Genomic DNA, 19,819 nt, shown 5'->3' on the forward strand with positions numbered 1-19,819 from the left:
TTCATATTTGCACCAAATTTAGTTTCATATCGCGTGCATAAATAACGAAAACACTTTTCATTGCCGCGCCCCCTCTGAATCTCGACACGTCTGTTAGCAGCACTCCTGCGGCCGCTTCTTTCCAAACAACCTTCGCGGTCATGGACTGCATCATGAAACATGACGCATGCATGATGCAATGAAAAAGCATGTGGCTTTTAGCACACTTAAGGTACGCTATTCTAAGCACGCCAACGTGACCGCGCATGAACTTGCCAGAATTCTTTCTACTCGAATCAAATAATTACGTCTGACATATTAATAAACACTTTCTAGCAAATATCAAATGCCATAAAACATGCCATTAAGACATGCTGTGCTATTAACAAAAGAACGCATTCCTTGGGGGCGAGTGAACCTGCCGGTGGGGGCCCCGTGCACACCGGCTCAAGGCCATAAATGCGTGCGCAGCTACATACGTGCTTTTTTTCCTTGCGCAGTTATAAGCGCGCTATGCTGATGTTCAGGTAAATGAACGCAGTAACTTACATGCTATTAAGTACATTGAGTGGCAGTGCCGATCGACTCCCAGACTTCGTGCTTTAGTACCGCGGCCCATTCCCCGTTAGCCAGTTTACTAATGCGGTATTTATCGCGAGAAGCCTATCAGGGCTAATTTAAATTTCCTTTTATGCTACTACGTGGAGCGAACAGTGACGCAGCTGATCCATGCATGCTGCTTCTGCAGTGCGCAGGCATGATGCAGCCGCCGGTAGCTGCAGCAGCTGCGGTAGGCACCGGCTGGCGGTAGCTGTTTTGCCTACCGTGCGAAAGTCGCTGCTGACATCAGCGCCACCGCATCTTCGTGACGTCGCGGGGTGAAGGAGGTCCATAGGAAGACGCACCCCTCTGGTCTCCCTGGAAGGAGTTCTGCTGTCATAGCACGTCACTCCCCCCCCCCCCCCCCCCTTCACCTGGCGTATAAGCCATAGCTGCGTCCCGTCGGCTCAAACTCCCAGGATCGGTTAAAGCAGATAACTCACGTTGACCCGTGGTAGCTTTGTCTGATGCCGCAAACAAATAAGTTCAGTCCAACAGGCACGCTATAAATTCGTCGCAGCGCGGATGGCCCCAAGCAAGACTGCTGCGTGTCAATGCTCACTGCCGGCGCTGACGTCACGGCTTTTGCCTTGCAGTCGAGTAAAGGGATCCTGCTGTATACATTACACGGTGACTGAACAAAAACTGGAGCAGTCGGCACAGGCGAGAGAATGTGATTCAGGTGGTTCCTAACAAGGACACCTGCTGATTCGATAAAAAAAGAACATAGCCATAAAAACCTCTATAACACCGTCGAAGCTTTTGATCGGTGTCTTCCCCTTTCGAATCTCACACTACTTCTGTATATTCCCGTACCGTAATGCAAGCAGATGCAAACATAATTTCACTTTTATATCCTTCTAACTAGCCTCTGTTTGGTCTCCTGTTCCTTGTTCCTTCTCGGAACGGGCACCTCGCCGGTGCTGGACAATCATCATCGCTTGCCGCGCGCTGCACAACATCGCTGAGGACGCATGCACACCAATGTCTGCTACCACCAAGGTGCCAGCTCCTCCCAGTGACACTGCTCACGATGGCAACGCAGTGCCAAATGCACTGGTGCAGCGACACTCTTCTCGTTGGAAGTATCCAACTTTCCGAAGGAATTTCTCAAACAAGTAAAAGGCAAATATGTTCTTCCTTATGTTACTTCTAACATATGTTGCCACGCACTGCACGAATTCCTTGCTGATTGTGCAATGTTTTTGTCACAAGTGTTGACAATTAGAATAGAAACAAGCTTGTGAGGTCAGTTTGAACATTTAGAAAAGGCGAGAAACCAAGCACTGCTCAATATTTAATAAAAAATTCAACTTTTTAGAAAACACTTCATTTTTTCATTGACATTTGCACAGATAATGGCTTTCGCACAGCACACTGGCGCCTTAGCGTTTTGCCTCCATAAAAACGCAGCTGCCGCGGTCGGGTTCGAACCCGGCAACTCCGGATCAGTAGCCGAGCGCCCTAACCACTGAGCCACCGCGCCGGGTGATTTAAAATTTGGTTTTTAAAATTTTCTTTCCAATTTTCAAGGCCGCACTGCTCAGCTCGGGCCCGGAGGTTCAACTCCGAGTCACGGAACGGGCCGAAGAGGTCGCACCTGGCGTCAAGCCTAGAGGAGGAGCCCACCGCGGGGAGGGGAACGTCCCCCCAACGCGCGCCTAAGACCTCTTCTTTAACCCGCCGCGGTGGCTCAGTGGTTAGGGCGCTCGACTACTGATCCGGAGTTCCCGGGTTCGAACCCGACCGCGGCGGCTGCGTTTTTATGGGGTAAAAACGCTAAGGCGCCCGTGTGCTGCGCGATGTCAGTGCAAGTTAAAGATCCCCAGGTGGTCGAAATTATTCCGGAGCCCTCCACTACGGGCACCTCTTTCTTTCTTCTTTCACTCCCTCCTTTATCCCTTCCCATACGGCGCAGTTCAGGTGTCCAACGATATATGAGACAGATACTGCGCCATTTCCTTTCCCCAAAAATCCAATTATTATTATTGTTACCTCTTCTTTAATAAAGTTGTCCAACGATAAATGAGACATATACTGCGTCATTTCCTTCCCCCCCCAAAACCAATTATTATTATTATTATTATTATTATTATTATTATTATTATTATTATTATTATTATTATTAATAATAATAATAAAGTTTACCTCTTCCTCCTTTCCAGTTTTCCCCTAAGCACTGACACCGTCTTTCGGTGCTCTCAGCAACCAGGCCGAGCGTTTCTCGTGTCGACATGGGTCGCTTCTGCCATTATTCTAATAAAATATTGCAACGTTCGTTTGCACTACACTGAACTGCAATTAAAATCCATTTCGTCCGATTAACCATTCGATGCAATTTATAGAATGCATTGTTATTTATTATTGGAGGAACCGTTCCCTTGCACCCTAATAAACATATAAACTGAATATGCCAGTTAAACCATCACATCTTGTAGCGGTGGTTGTGAAAGCGTGCTGTACCGTAGCTAGTACCTGCCAGCGACATTAGCATTCCATGTCAGCCAGTCTCACAGGTTATCTGACTCATATATAGTTATCAAGCTCATCACGTTATCGAGCTTATCTTATCAGAACAAGCATAACAGCTTCCTTCATCTACGTCGCAAAAATAGCGCGCCCTCCTCGCCGCGTCTTTCAGAGGCTGGCCACAGCGTGTGGATCTTTCTTCTGAGGTGGACACGCAGAAAGCGTTGCAAGAGTTTTTGTCCGCCTGCCCACCGACATGGGTGGCTTCATCATCCCGGATCTTGAAGTTATGTGTCGCGTATTGGCCTTAAGGGCCATGTGGGACCTTATCTCAGACACAGCGCACCGAGGAAGAGCACTCACCGCATATTTGGTGGGAACATCGCGTCGCTTCTTTGAGTTATCAAATTGGAAAGGCCCTGCGGCTGAGAAGTCGCCAGCTTTCTATGCATATGTCTTGCGATCCTTACATTTTCTTGGAGGTACGCTTCCTGATTGTGATTTGAAAGAATTGTCCGCGAGTGAAACTTGCGAATATGTAGCGTTTCGCACCCTTAATGTAGACCAGCGAAGGAAAGTGCGCAAAAGGCGTAAGCAAAAAATCTTTGCCTCTCTCCCCGCTCATGTATCCAATTTTACCTGGCTTCGCGAATGGGAAGCGTTACCCACAGCTAACCGCCTTGCGGCGTGGGGCGTGGCGCCCTCCGCCTCATGTCCGCAATGCGGTCGAACTTGAACTCTGAACCATGCCTTTTTTGAATGCCAAGTCGCGCGCACTTTCTGGCGCTTGGTAGCGCGCATGTTGTATTAGTAAGTGGATTTTTATTAAAATAATAGTAAAAAGGAAGGAAAAGATTTTTGCTAGCCCCGGCATCTGCCATCGATACTGAAGCACCTGAGCTGGGGAAGCGGAAACAAAGGATAGCAGGCAGAATGGAGAAATGAAGTGAAAGAGGTGAGGGGACAGGAAGAAAGGATAGGGGGAGGAGTAATATGTACAAACTATTTACACAATAAGAGGTGTGTCCAGGTTGTGCGCGTGATTAGTTCATGTTGGAGGAATAAAAACACACGCGCACAGCACTGTGTTGACTACAACTGGAGTGGAGCGTCCAGTTATTAATAGTTCAATGTAGAACTCGCGGAGCGTTCGGTCACTGCGTGTAACTACCTGGCGGAGAACAGACGCATGTTCCAGGTGAGCATGCGGTGGCAGAGTCGCAGTCGCGATTTTATTGTTGAATTAATAATGTGTGTGGGTGCTTATGTACTGTGTAAAAGGGGGGGGGGGGGACTTGCAGTCTTGTGGGGACGTCCGCAGAAAGCAATGTTCCCTTTACTGTACCACCTTGGAACTTTGATGCTGAAACACTTGAACGAAGAACTCGTCGTGTTGGGTGAGGAGGCCTGCCTCCTCCGCTGGTCAGCAAGGTTCATTGTTGTAAGCGATAGAGGTGTGTCCACGCCCATCCTTCCGTATTAGGAAGTTTGCGAGTGTAGCTCATTTTTTCCTTCCTTGTATTTCACATAAGTGCATAATGAAGCTGGTTTAAGCCAGCTCGTGTAGAAACCACGAATTGTTCACTGAAATGTCATTTGCATATATGTGATGCCTGTACAATGATGGCTCATTGTGATGTTTTAAAAACCAGACCACTTGTGTAAAGAGCCCTTAGCACTGTAGATATTTAGAGGGGGCGGCTGCAGCCCCCTGAAAATTTGGACAAAAATTTTTTTCGCTCGAGCTAAAAAGTTGATTAGTACACTCAGGCTCCTCATATTCAGGATTGCGAGCAAACTTTGCACTCTACACACTATGACGTAATCTTGCTGGTGATGGCATCGACGTGAATGACAGGCTCAAGATAGCGAACAATTCTGAGAGGAACGCTTGAGGCTTTCTATCTTGATCTTCGAGATCTACGCAGTATATTATCGCGATAACTTCCGCTTTCTCATAAATTGCCGGCTACATTTAGGAAAAAGTATAGACCGCCACAGTTAGTAAGAAAAGTGCGACACCTTCCCGTGGAGTCACATTTGCTTGTGAACACTCCTCGCCAAAATAACGAAATTTCGGCCACCCCGCCACCCAAACCAAGCCTATATAAATCCACCCCTCAAAAAGCCTACGCGCTTGTAGTGCACTGAAAGCCGAGGCCAGTAGTGTCATCATGCGATCTATTTGAACGAATCAAGATAAGACCACAATTTTTCTGCAAAAAAGATGCAGCGCAAAAGAGACGAGCACGGGAGGGAGACACGAGGACGAACGCTACTAACAACTGGCTTTATTTCCCGTAACACATGTCAGTATGTGCGTGTACACATCGCATGCGCACATGACACTAGGGCGGCTCTGGGCTTCTTGACAGAAAAAAGAGGGGAAATTTGATTACATATCTACAATCGAAGACAGAACGAGTACCGAAATGTATCATGTGCGAAAAACGGGGAGAGGGGAGCGGCAAACAGGCAATGAAGGTGCACCTACAGAAAAAAACGAAAGAAAAAACAGCACACACTTTTTTAGGCAGTGTGCTTCTTGCAGAAACCTTTCCAGAAAAGCGCATCAGCGACGCGTCAATAAGTTTGTTCTCATCCGAGCGCGCTTTTCTGGAAAGGTTTCTGTAAGAAGCACACCGCCTAAATAAAGTGTGTGCTGGTTTTTCTTTCGTTTTTTTCTGTAGGTGCATCTTAATTGCCTGTTTGCCCCCCCCCCCCCCCCCCCGCCTTTCTCCCTTCCCGTTTTTCGCAGATGATACATTTTGGTACTCGTTCTTTCTTCGATTGTAGATATGTAATCAAATTTTCCCTCTTTTTTTCTACCAAGAAGGCCAGAGCGGCCCTAGTGTCATTTGCGCATGCGATGTGTACACGCATGTACTGACAAGTGTTACGGGAAATAAAGTTAGTTTTTAGTAGCGTTCGTCCTTGTGTCTCCCTCCCGTGCTCGTCTCTTTTGCGCTGCACCTTTTTTCAAACATGTGTCACCAACTCGCCCAGCAACAAGTTTTATTGAACCACATAATTATTTTGGTCCCACGGAGCTAAATGCAACCGCAAATAAATTTTGTGCATGGCTACCTATAAAAATAGAAAAGTCAAATAAGCTTCTTTATTAATGGAATGGTGTAATTCATAGCAGTCTATGCTTTGCTTCATTTTCTGATTATGAGAACGATTGTTAAGCGCTTCGGACGAATTTGTATATACAGTGTAAACCCCCAGAGAGCCACACTGCCATGAAAGCGGCTACAGTGCGTCTACGGTATGATTTGCCGGAGAAAAGGGAAGGAGGCAACGTTATTTCTCACATATAAAAAGTGTTCGAGAGAAGCACCAAAAATGGAGGTCCGCGAGCTTTTTCCGTACTGTAATAAAAACAGGTACAAAGGAACGCCTCAGCTAGGCTTCGGTGAGAACTAGTAAAAGCAAATGAAACAGCAAAAGAGGGGGAATGATGGCCATAAAACATAGCCGGCACTCTTCGAGAACGGGCGCTGGCAAACGCCAGGACGCTCTTAATGACCAGCGAGTCAGCGACTTAACAGGGAGCCGAGGAGACCGACAACGAGCAGATCCTGCTTTCGAAGCGGCCGCTACACCACAGCCTCAAACCCAGCGCCCGGCCAATAACACAAAGCAGAGTAAAACCAAATAAACGGTACATTATGTTCGTACACCGTGACCGAATACAAGATCCCTCTTTCCTGAAAAGGCATTCGAGCCTTCTCCTGTCGGGAGCCTTCTATTCTCCCCCCCCCCCCCCCCGCACACACACACACACATCGCCGCCGTCATCCTCGCATTGAGTGCTACTGCGATGCGCCTCCTCACTCGAACCGTGAGTGATGGCTGCGTCAATGGCGGCAACGTAGGGGAAAGCGCCGCACGCCAGGGGCGCTGGTGCGCTCAGCCAAAAGGGTAAAAGCAGCCCTGCTTCCACGCTTTGGGTGACGCCTGCGAAGTGCCGCGTCCGGGCACGCGTCGTTCCGCCGTTCTCAAAAGACGCCATCGTTAGCTCTGCTGAAGGGCGACCTGTTGCAGGCATACAGGGGCACCGGCGAGCATGTGTTTCGAGCCGTCTTGAGATGGCTGTCTGTTTCTTTGATCTCTAGAGAGATAGCGACACGGAGGCAGACAGTGAACAGGGCATCTTGTTTTCGCCTTCGTCGCTGTCTATAATCAGGATACGTTCGTACGCCGGCCACCGAACCGGCAACCATTGTGAATGTGCATTTGCCTGAGTACCCCTCCGGCGTGAGATTCCTCGCCACAGCGGCGGCAGCGAGTAAATGATTCCGACCATCTTCCCACAAGAAGAGCCGACACGGCCACGTGTTTCTCAGCACGTGCATCTTTGTACAATGAGAAACCCTTTGGGTGGATCCTTGGCAGGCTCGTCTCCGGCACAGTGGCGCTGCTCTATCTATCTTTCTTTCTTTATTCTTTATTCTTTAAAGAATAGAATAAAGACAGAAAGATAGAGCGACGCCACTTCTGTGGGATAGGTGTCATACACCAATGAAAATGAATGTAACCCGAACAAGAATCGGACTTTCAAATACATTAAGAACATTGAATTAATGTTCGACGAAACAAAATGTTACATTGCTATAATGTGCTAGTGCTACCTGGAAAATACACAAATGGTCATCAACAAAGTCAGGGCACGAGAAAAATGATAGGAGAAAAAATGGGATAGAAGGACAAACATATTTCAGCCCAGATGAGGCGGTTGCTACCGCGCACTAAAAAATCGCAAGCTACTGCCCGCCACATCTTGGACCCATATCCACTGATATTGATGATATGTAGGACCGAAACATTATAACAATGTTACGTTTTTTTTTGCTTTAGTCGAGAGTAAATTGTAAGTTCTGGATGTACCTTTTGTAATGTTTTTGAAAATGTTATATATTTAACGTTTGTATAGCACTATATAAAATCAATAAAAAATAAATGCAACGTTCTCTAAAATGTTAAAGCAACCTCCCACGAGCATGCGGGTCCACCAGTTGTGACGGTACATAAGTTGACACTTTTCAAAGACGAACCACGGGGGCGGCACTTGAGCTCCACACACAGCACAGCATGCAAATCATACATTCGCCTCCGAGCGGGTACTGTCGTGTCAAGCCTATACACCCGTTACCAACGGGTGGCTGGAGAGTAATAGTGACGAATGGGTAATAAAAAAACTTCCTAAAAAAATATTGGGGCTGTGCATAGAATGTATGACAGGCACAATATAAGAGATTTAGTTGCAACATACCGCTAATCAAATATTATATTTACTGTAAGAACAGTGATGAAAGGTCTGGGACAAACATATTGCACTTTTGTTTATATTTATGATTCCAACATTGTAATAATGTTTAGAGGACTGTATTAGAAAAATGTCCATCTGGAACATTAACATAATGTTTTGGCACCACATTTAACATTTTATAGTAATTTTTAACAATATATTGACCTTAAAAAGTCACTATATCAAAATACTGTGCACTCTGGATGTTGAACTAATGCTTTCTTTATAACACATAATGTTGTTTAATAATTTTTACCATTAAGGTAACATTCCAATGCGGCATTTAACGTTACTGCCTGCCATTATTCTAATCTTCGGTGTGACCCGCGACCCATCCATCTCGTATGAACGCTATTGTTATCGAGAGCCCTTTACAAGGCGTCCTTTCCGTGCGTATATGTTAGTTTCTTTGAGTGTCTCCCTTACATTTTGCGACCGTAGCCTCGGCGCGGTGGTTCAGCGGGTAGTGCTCTCGACTGCTGAGCCCGAGTACGCGGGTTGGATCCCGGCCGATGCGGCCGCGTTTCGATGGAGGCGAAATGCAGAAGGCGCCCATGTACTGAGCGATGTCAGTGCGCGGTAAAGAGACCCTGGTGGTCGACATTATTTGCAGCTATCCACTACTGCGTACCTCATAGCCTGAGTCGTTATGGGGCTCTAAACCCCATAAAAACACGCAAAACAAATTTCACGACCAGAGTGGCGAGTGTCCCTTCTCCTCGGAAGTCGAGCGGCGTTCCTTTCGCCCCCAAAGTGCACACTCGGGGACATTGCACGTGCGCGCGCCTCTGTGTTTGTTTGGGCTTCTTTGTTTTTAAGTGGCCGGTTGTCAAAGGAGCTGATAACAGTCGATAAAGCGGACGAGAGTGCGGCGAGCAGTGTGTGTGCGGTTGCTCGACTGTGCGGATGCGCGAGTAAGATCGAGCGAGGTGTATGAAGCTGCGAGCGTGCATTTATCCGGTAAATAAGTTTTCGTTGTACATACAGCCATTTTTTTTGTTTTCAGCGTACGCGTTGAACTGTTCTTCCATTCAATGTTTATATATTTTCTAACACTATCAACCACGAGGAACTCCATAGTCAGCATTGTCTCGCGCGGTCCCGAATGATGGATATCCGACGCTTCTTCAAGTGTCAGCGGTTGTCTCACGAAGCGTTATCCAACTGCGCCCCTGAATATTCTGGTGTGGCATGTGACAACAGTGTAGCATTTGACCGGAGTGATGCAAGCTTTCATCACCGGACAGTAGCCGATGGAAGGAACTCCACCAACAGCGAGCTCCAGTCACGCAGTAAGCCGAGACAATTGTCCTTCTCCTTGCTTGGGATTGAAGTCCGGAGACAACAGCAAGAAAAAAGTAACTAACTTGCCTCAAGAATATGACTTAGGAGAGTTTCTAGGCAAAGCTAAACTCACTGGCATCCCGTGCCCTTTTGAAGTTACTTTTTCTTACTAAGCCATGGTCGGCAAAGGTTACATACGACTTTAAGAAGGATGTAACACCTGGAAAGAGGCCTTTTCGCCACCAATGGCTGGGAGATTACGCCCCTTGGCTTGCGTACTCAGCGACAGCGAAAGGCGCCCTTTGTCGTTTTTGCGTCACTTTTCCTCCGCGTGTTCACAGGGGTATTGAAGGTAGTTTTATCCTGCGCGCTTTCAGTAACTACAGAATAATGCACGAGGCGTGCAGGGTTCACGTAAAATCCCTATGGCACCAGGAGGCAATGACGGCCTCACAGAACTTTATGGATGTGATGAAAGGCAAGCAGCTACCCGTTGTACAGCAGCTGAACAGAGCACTGCACGAGCAAGTTGAAACGAATCGTGAGAAACTATTTCCAATAGTTTCCGCCATTGTCATTTGCGCGACGCATGACTTGCCAATTCGCGGCAAGCAGTCCCATAGTGAAGTCTTCAATGATCTCCTTGACTTTCGAGCAGAAGCTGGAGATACTCGACTTCAGGAGCACTTCGCTTCTTCTGCTGGCAATGCTAAGTACACTACTGTCCGCGTCCAGAACGAGATCATCAAAATCTGTGGCGACATCCTGAGAGAGCAGATAGTTGCCGAAGCTAATACAGCGTTTGCTTTTTCCGTTCTTGCTGACGAAACTGCAGATATTTCAGGAAAAGAGGAGACGTCTATAGGCGTTCACTTTATTGACAAGGCAGAAGCCTAAGTGTGCGTTCTAGAGTAGTTTTTGGGATTTGTAGAGCTGGAGTAATTAAATTAAACTCCGCTTACATCGCTACTGCAATCTTGAAGCTTTTGACGAATGCCGGGCTGATTCTTTCGAACCTCGTTGGAGCGGGGTACGATGGATTCTCTACAATGGCTGGAAATGAAGCTGGAGTGATCAAAATAATACAGAAACAGTTCCCGAAGGCACTATTTTTCCACTGCGCAAGTCACAAACTAAATCTCGTCATCAGCAATTCGAACGACGTGTGTGAAATTCGAAACAAGATTGGGATAATCAAACAAACCATAAACTTCTTCCGTGAGAGCGTGCTCCGGAGAAAATTAATGCCCAACATTTCGATGCTGTGTTAGACAAGATGGTCTGCAAATTACAAGTCTATTAGGATCTTCTTTCAGCATTACGTGGCCATAGACGAAGCACTCGAGGAGCTCGCGCCAACGGAATCATGGTCGAACGCTGCAACTAGACAACGAGTTCACATCCTCTACTGCGCAACAACAAGCTCATATTTCATCGTCTGCTTGCACATTGTAGCGAAGTACAGCGCTCGGCTCGAACCAGTTGCGAATGTTCTGCAAGGTGTATCCATGGACTTCCATTCTGTGCACATTTTAGACAGCTCTATGAGATATTTGACCCAGATACTGTAGAAGCCGCCTTCTGTGAACTTCTAAAACTCAGCAGTGGCTGTTGCAGCTGGCGCCAGGGCGGCCACCACTTTTTCCAAGCCCCGCCACGCTTCCGTGAGGTAAAGGCCACCTTCGTAGATGAATCCTCATCACTGAATTTCTCAAGTTTTGCCAGCCATTAGGCACTACAGGTGCCGACATACTCCCTGAGGTGCTATCCAGAGCTTTCATCTTTAAAGAAAGCTTGCGAAGGTGGATGATTGCTTGTGCGGACGTATAGTGCCACCTCAGTACTTATGTTGTGGGCATGTGTGCTGCATGTGTTCAAACGTTGTATGGTCGTCGACCTTGATACTTTAGGGAAGGCCAAGGAAAAAACTACGGGAAGTTGCGGGGCAGTGAGTTAAGAAATTAGGAGGGTGGATGTGACAGTTGTGTCGTGTACATTATGAGACACACAGCGCAACTACGACGCGATTCAACGTAAATTCAGTGGAGGAGCTCTGAAAGATGTACTGGCCCGCTAAATGCTTGGAAGGTAAGCCGCAACACGTCAGCTGCGCTGTTCTAGTGACGAGAGGTGTAGGAAAAGAACTAGCTTTGATTGTTTTTTTAGAAAAGGTTGGGGGGGGGGGGGGGGGCTAACTATACTTTTACTACTGCCCCAAGCCCGCCTTTTTGCGCTTATTTCCATCGTCTGCAACAAACAATCTCCGGATTCTGTAAAACACTGCCCCAATTTGTATAGCCATTACTTCATAGCTGCTGTACGGTTCAACAAATGCCTTCGAAAGGGAATGTTGTCCAACTAAGTTTGTTTCGTAGATGTCCCTTTCCTCCCTCGTTGCTGTTATCTCGTAGGTACGCTATTCTTTGCACAGTGAGGATAGGAAAACGGCATTCTGGACCACATTAAACAAAGTGAACAAATGTTGAGGGGGAGCCTTAGTCTGTCAGCCAACGTTTCAACAAGTGGACTTTGTCTTCAAGTAATGCAGAGAGTTGGGCGTGTTAGTGATTCGTTATTAAACTTTTCATCAGCCTAAGTAAAAGACAAAAGCACAGAAGAGGCACACAGGAAAATTGTTGGACATCAACTAGTTCTTTACTGCAGAAAGACATTGTACCCTCATTCCAGCATAAAACCTCCAAAATGTATTCGTGTTGTGTTGTGTTTGTGGGGACTTTCCCTCACGACATCCCCTTTGGTTAGCTTTCCCCCGATGCATCTTCCCATGGCCTCGCCTCAAGATGGGGCGCGCCACGTGAATTTGCCTGGTTATACTCCGTTTCATACATCAGGTGCAACGCTCTGAAGGGTACGGAAGTAGTCAGGACGGGAAAATAAAGGGAGGTGCGTTACTGCTCGCTTGTTCTGCGCCCGAGCTGTCTATGGCACGAGAAAGCGACAGTGTGTTGTCAGCAACAACAATGCATTTAATTAAGCTCATCACAAATGTGTCACGTGGTAAGCCTACAGGCGATGCATTTATTATGTTTCGCTCACCACAAATAACGCACTACTTTTTGGTCGCGGACGCAGGCAGCGCAAACAAGAGCGCTAGCTTTGACAGCGTTGCACATAATGGCTGCGTTCCAATACTCCCAAGTAGACGGCTACTTAGACGTCTAGCCGGACAGCCGCCATCTTGGGACGCGTTCCATTTCTCGGCGAAGCAGTCTCATAAGACTGCTTAAGAGTGCTTCGCCGAAGTCCACATAGATGCAGGCTAACTTGCTGTCTAAAGATGGCGGAGCTGATGTACGCGGAACGAGCGAGTCGTGCTCTTGCGGGCGTCGGACTGTACACGGATTATAAGAAAGAAAAAATGTGAGTCATTCCATTATGTTATTTGGTACGCAAACTAGTGGCTAATTAATCTTCGTGGACGTGCGATTCCTAGCAGTGAATCACGCAGGAGAAAATCGTGCAGTTGAGAGCTTTGCTACAGCAGCGGACGCTGTAGGTCTGACGATGCCGGATCTCAATTAGCACCTTGATTTTAGAGAATACTCTTCGCTGTCGTTGGTTTCCTCGACGGGCGTTAAGACGGCTGGCGTGACAGTTAACAAATGTGTTCTTCTGTTGCTGTATTAGTTGCATCAACTCTTTCGCGTGCATTCTTTTTTATCTCTACACTCTCAGAACGAATGCACCGGCATGTTGCGAATTGATTTTAGTCTGCAGGATTAAAGATCGCTGCTGTATTTAGGTCTCTCGCTGTCTCCGAGTGCCACGTACGGCAGACAGCAGGTTTAATGTCACGTATGTGTTTTCCTGTTGCAGTGTATATTAGACGTATCGCATTTCGCGCATATTGATTACAGTCTTTCGTATTCTTTCTTATGTTTACAGGACCGTCTGGACGAGCACGTTCGAGGAGCATGTACAGTTTAGCATCAATAATAAAAGAATAATCGCATATCTCTTTAGCGTCGTCTTCGGAGAGCGGCCCCGTCTGCTGCAAGTACACTGACCGATAGGCACATCCACCTGTTCGGTTTACGCGCAAAGTCATTGCAGAAGAAATGTGTAAATTTGTTGAAAACACGTTTTTAATTATCGTTGTTGCTCAGTTTGTGAAAAATAGTAGTACAGCGGTTCATAAGCTTTAGTTACATTATTATGCCGCGAGGCGGCATGAGCAGTAGACAAGTTCCAATACATGGACATGTAGACTGCTTCCTAGACGTCACACTAGACGGCTTGTTAGACGTCTAGAGTATTGGAACGCAGCCAATGTTTGAAGCGGAGTATAGTTACCTTAACTAACAAGAGAGGGCGCTGGCGTCGCAGCGCCACAGGCGGCGTGATTGCTGCGCACGCGGGAGAGAGCATCATCCTCTTCGCCTGGGGAACATCGTTTGCGAGAGGACGTGTCGCCCGCGGCGCTTCGCTCTCCGCCAGTGGGGCGAGGTCTCGTGGGGAGGAACATTCTCTTAGTGCTTATACTTCGTTTCTCTTGCGTCCGCGTGTTTTTTTTTCGCGCTTTTCGTAATGCATTACCAAATAGCCCGCACCCACATCATACTGAGGAACATTCTCCCGCATCTCGGCCCGTCCGGCCGCGAAGTATCACCTGCCCTAGCGCGGGCCAACATTCGCTCGTAAGCTTGCTGGTGAGTCGGACAACCTCGATTCCTTAGCGTGTTTTGTTGCTAGCTGGCGTTATTGTTGCTGTAGCAATAAATTCCTGTTTGCGTCAGCCAGAGTGTCGTTCCTTTGTTCCCCGAGAGCAAGGCCAGCCGTGGTGGGCGTGCGCTCGGTAGTATACGCGATCACGGGGTGGGGTCTGATCCCACTAAAAACCCCACATGTTTTACTGTGTATTTCTCGTATTTCGTGCGTTGGATTTGAAAACCGTGTAAAACATATGTCCGAATTTCAGAAAATGTTATTCTTGCTTATGCAGGCTGTTACCAGTGTGAGGGGGCGGAGGTCTCGTCAGGCTTTTCAGCTTCTAGCCTTACGCCGCCCTCAGGAATTAATCTGTATCGGTTCCTGCAAATAAAAGCCAATTTCAAGTCATTAAGTTCACTCAACTCATCACGAACGCCTGGATAGGAACTTTAAGATTACGTCATTTCTACAGGACCCTCCAGTTTTCGGTAGTGGTGGCCCTCCTCAGTTCAGCTGTCCCCTTCAGTTGTTGATTCGTGCCGCCGAGAGTAGGAAGAGAGCTGAGATGTCGATCAAGAATTTCGTAGGGCACTATGCCAGGCTGCGATCGCCTTTTCCAGGCAGACGCGCGCCTCGTGAGGAATTTTCCCGCCAGCGTTGCCCAGCTCCTAGAACCATGCCGAAGTAATCACAGATGCACAAGAAATACCTCTCCAGAGGTATAGAGAGGGGCATGGGAGCACTGTATTTATTTATCAACTGCACACAAATTAAAAAAAAGGATATCAACGTTCCTAGGTTTCGGTGACTGTTGGCTTCCTTCATATGTATACCTTATAACGAAGGCAACAATCCGCTACCCATGTGTGGTAGCGACGGTGGACAGGTCTCCCGACCTCCGAGGATGTTTTATGATCATAGTTAGCAGACCTGAGCCACACGCATGCTCGCATTGAAGGTGCTGTCTTAGTGAAACGCTCCAACAAAGGTCGTACTTCTCCAAGAAATTCTTAAATTTGGCAAATGCTTCAGCCATGCATGTGCCAGGTGTTTCAGGGAAGGCGATCACTAATTTTTAAAAATGCGGTTTTTGAGGTGAAGAGAAGCTTTTTGCGGCATAGTAATACGAGTGTTGGCGGACGTGAAAAAACGGGAGAATCATGGCAACTAGTAAAATGATTAACTAAATTCTAGAAGTGAACTTTTTGACTATTACCGATAGGCACCTGATTATAATTAGAAATTTGCAGCTGGCCTTTAGTAGTAGCCATATTAGTATTTAGAATTTCGAAAACGCGATTAACTTCGGAGCTGTGGCTCGACAAAATTAGGCTATTTCGACTAGCCATGTGCCTTGGAGGGGTTGCTTTGGCTGCATGCTTTTCTAAAGTGCATATATTCTGGCACGGCGTGGCACAATTTTGTCGAGCCAGAGCGGCGAGGATAATCGCGTTTTCTAAAAACTGATATGGCTTCATAAATGTAATACAACGGCGCAAGAAAGCGGGGACAGGAACACGCAAAACACAGTACTGATATGGCTGTCACTGAAGGCCAGCTACAAATGTAATTGAAATCAGGCGCCGATCGGTAAAAGTTAAAAAGTTAACTATTAGAATTTAATGAATCGTTTAATAGTTAAATTATTCGCCCGTTTTTTGACGTCCACCAAAGCTGGTATTACTAAGCAGCGAAAAGCTTCTCTTTACCTCGAAAGCCCTATGTTGTAAAATTATTGATCAGCTTTCCTGAAGCACCTGATATATGCGAGGCAATTGGCGCAAAAAGAAAAGATGGATAGCGTGTACAGGTACCGTCAGGTGCACAAGTAACAGACCCCCGCCCCCCCCCCCCCCCTTCCTACTACCAACCCGCGCCATTCCGCGTGGGGGCGCCACATGAAGGGCGATCAAGTCTGAATTTTGTGACTGCAGAAACTACATAGTTCCCGAGAAAGCGGCGCCAATTAAATTCTGGCGCTCACACTCGGACTAGGGGTGTGACTTGGTTCCTGCAGCTCTTCACGTACTGAGCCTGCCGGTGGCTAGCGTGAATGTTGAGAAATCTTTTTCGAAGCTACGACTGGTGAACAAAAACCAACGGGCGCGGCCTAACGAAGATAACGTAGAGAAGTGCTTGTTCATTTATTACAATAAGACCAAGTGATTCTGACGTGAAGGCGATAAGTTAGAAATGCATGGTTCCAATTTCAATAAGCTTGTCTAGTACACTTATTTATGTATTTTTACCCTCAAGGCCGTACAGGGATTGAAGACGGGGGTGGGCAGAAAGAAATGCACAGAAAACAGTGAAAAACGGGTACAGAGGGCAGAACACATGTCTAGAACGACCGAATTGTGTGTTCCGGAGCTCCCAAAGGCGCTGCGACCAGGAAGGCAAAAAATGACGATGAAATCCTACGAGTTTAACTGCGTATGCTTACATTCAGAGCATTTTTAACCAAATGTTATTGTTAAATATCGCGTTTTCAGCCCGAAACACACCCACAACGCGTTCTAGACGTGTTTTGCCCTCTGTACATATATGATTGATCCTATAAATACAACGTTGTGTCTCTCATCTGTTCGATTCCCGAATTTGTTTTTTAAGCTATTTGGCATATCGAAGAAAAAGACTGTAATTAATAAACTGTCCCTTACCCGTTTATTAATTGCAATCGTTTTTTTTAACGTTTGCGCATGTTTTACGCATGCGTTAAATGCAAATATGTCAAGCAAATATGCAAAAGAAAAGCCAAAATGAGCTCTACGTGACTTTTGGCCGCGCACGGATTGGATTCCACTTATTTGAGCGAAAAGAAAACCATAATTCTTCGGCAGAGAATTTTCCGAAAAAAAAGAAAGAAACCAACCGAAAATTTTGCTCTGAAATAAACACCGAAAAAAGTCCGCCGAATCTCAAAAAATTGGAACTGGGCGCCTTAGGAAAAACGCTAAGGCGCCCGTGTGCTGTGCGATGTCAGTGCACGTTAAAGAACCCGAGGTTGTCGTAATTATTCAGGAGCCCTCCACTACGGCACCTCTTTCTTCCTTTCTTCTTTCACTCCCTCCTTTATCCCTTCCCTTGCGGCGCGGTTCAGGTGTCCAACGATATACGAGACAGATACTGCGCCATTTCCTTCCCCAAAAACCAATTATTATAAACTCAACACCTACTCTATACACTCGCAAATATTAACGCAGCCGGATTTACATTCTGCATCGTGCACCTATAATCTCTAAGACGAACAACCTGGCAAAGAAAAAAAAAGGGACAGGCGTTACCGTGGATGGAAAGTTGGTGCAGCCGACGGTTCGAGCAGAAGGCGACTCTCACTGAGCGGTCTGGGCTCGCTGGCAAGTTGCTCTGCACACGCGTGTTACTAAACCTCTGAATAAGCGAGACTGAGAAATGGCGGGTGGGCGTACGGTCGTGCGATCGGATAAGAAATGGCCCCATAGCGCAGCCACTATCTACATGATCTGGCTGCTCGTTAGAGCACCGAGCAAGATATTGCAGCTGATTTAATTACCGCTTGATTAAGTGAGCGCGCATTCTTATCTGGAGTAGAAGTAATTTTTTTTAGATGTTAATGACGTAAGCCCTTGTCAGTGTGCAAGGCTTATCGGAGCTCGATATACACAAGAACAGTAAAGGTGCCAGGGGAATGAGGGCCCGACTGATAATCTGTTGTTGCCGGGAAACTTACTCGGTCCGTAATTCCCCCCCGGATGAACAATGTTAGGTTGTGGGTGATATCTCTGCACGAAGACACACAGAGACAGACTCACGGCAGTCGTAGAAACAAAAGAGGTCTATCTGCTCACATGTCGTCGTCTGCGGCTGTACAAAGGCGCAGTGTCAACACAAGTGCCGGGTCAAGAGTCGAGTGGTGCGGGGACATTCGGCCTCCCTATATTAGGGTCCCTGAAACGGTCGGCATCGAGAAAAGCAAAAGTCTCATTGATATTCAACCACATATAATCCTCCCGCAAACATTTTTCCATCTAGCTTATATAGAACCACGTGGGGTTAAAAACTCATCATCTTCCTGTTATGTCTCAGCTTATAGACCAGAGGTAGCCCCTCGGAGGCTACCTCTGGTCTTTCGGCCTCTCGGAGTACAGAGGGGGGAGAGTGGAAGGCGCGGCGCCGTCGCCACTGACGTCATGAAGGCAAATGTCGTCGCAAGGCTGGAATCCTGCAAAAGACCTGCGCATGTTTTTAAAAATTTTGTGAATCAACGGCTCACTTTTGAGGACTTCTGCGCTCCGTGATATTTACCATACATAATGCACGCATTTTATACCCAAAACTGGTTTATAGGCTTCTATAGGCCCTGCAACAGTGTTCAATAAACCTGCGGTTTCGTAAAGGAGGCCGCTTCACAAGTATCCCACAGGAAAAATTTTTAATGCGTTTTGTAGAAGCTGAATTATCGATAGTCAAAATTTCAGTTTCAGAAACTTGGCGCCTTTTCCTCACTTTTTGCACGGAGAAAGGTCAGCGCTGCTCCGGCGGCTGATGACGCGCGCGGGGCTTCCGGACGCGACGCGCCTGTCTGGAGGCGACCACGGAAGCTGCGCGACTTTTGAAAGAGCCGAGCCAAAAGCCGATTTTTAACCGACTTACGCACACAGCCGACTCGGAGGAGAGCGAAAGTTTCAAAAAGTGCCTCAAAGGGCTCGTAAACTTTTGCGTGCGGTTCTGGGTTCTCTTCCGCATGTAGATGTGTATTATTTGGCTCAGTTGCTCTTGACGACACATTGTAGTGATTAAGCGAGTTTATACACAGTGTTCGTAAGGCGTCTCAAGGCCCCTGTAAGCAAACCCTATAACCGGTTCTCCCAGACACCGCGGGGAATCAAGGAGTCTCAGTGGTGGAGGAGGGGGAGGGTGGCTAATTGAATACGCGTGAGACGTGGGCGTACATCTATCCGCATCTCGCCTCAAACATACGACCCGGGTTCGCCGACAGCCGGGTGGCAATGCCTGAGGCCAGGTCGGTGTCGAAGCCCGACTCGTCGGTAACTGCATCGGTGAACACCACTGACTCGGAGATTCGAAGGGCACCGGTCCTTGGCGCAGCGGTCAGCGTCGCTCATGCCGATTTCTCGGCCTGAGGTGGAGACGGCTGACTTCCGCAGCCTGGTTAGGTAGAAGAGCAGCAGAGGCGGTCGGGAGGGGTTGCTCCTTTAGGTCCTCCGACAGCGGCCTTATCACGAGTGTCGCAGGGCGGCTGTGGTCTTCTCCATAGGCAGGACAGGAACACTGATTCGGAGTCCTCGGCCCGCGACAGGGATCTCCTGGCTGCAGGCGCTTCTGCCCCGAGTATCAGTGGCCCGTGAAGCCTGTTTCTCTTGATGACGCTGGCCCTTGTCGATGACAAGCCAAAAACCTCGACAAAGTGGCTCCTTGAACCAAGAGCCTGGTGCATGTTGCCCTCTCTGTTACCGCCCGGTTGGTCTCCCCTTTTGCGACCTATAGATTGATGCGGCTTCT

At 47.5% G+C, this 19,819-nt stretch overlaps 1 long non-coding RNA gene across 1 annotated transcript in view; it reads right to left on the minus strand.

Moving 5' to 3' along the window:
• Window positions 1-444: 444 nt before the first annotated feature.
• LOC144112670 (uncharacterized) overlaps window positions 445-19,819 on the minus strand; it is a 197,195-nt gene continuing 177,820 nt past the window's right edge. Inside the window, exons 2-3 of the long non-coding RNA XR_013310377.1 lie at window positions 17,602-18,244; window positions 445-897 (exon numbers count right to left, since the gene is read on the minus strand). This is a non-coding gene — a long non-coding RNA (uncharacterized LOC144112670). The remainder of the gene's footprint in view (window positions 898-17,601; window positions 18,245-19,819) is intronic.

The sequence above is a fragment of the Amblyomma americanum genome, chromosome 1, assembly GCF_052857255.1.
Source record: "Amblyomma americanum isolate KBUSLIRL-KWMA chromosome 1, ASM5285725v1, whole genome shotgun sequence".
Taxonomy (NCBI): Eukaryota; Metazoa; Arthropoda; class Arachnida; order Ixodida; family Ixodidae; genus Amblyomma; species Amblyomma americanum.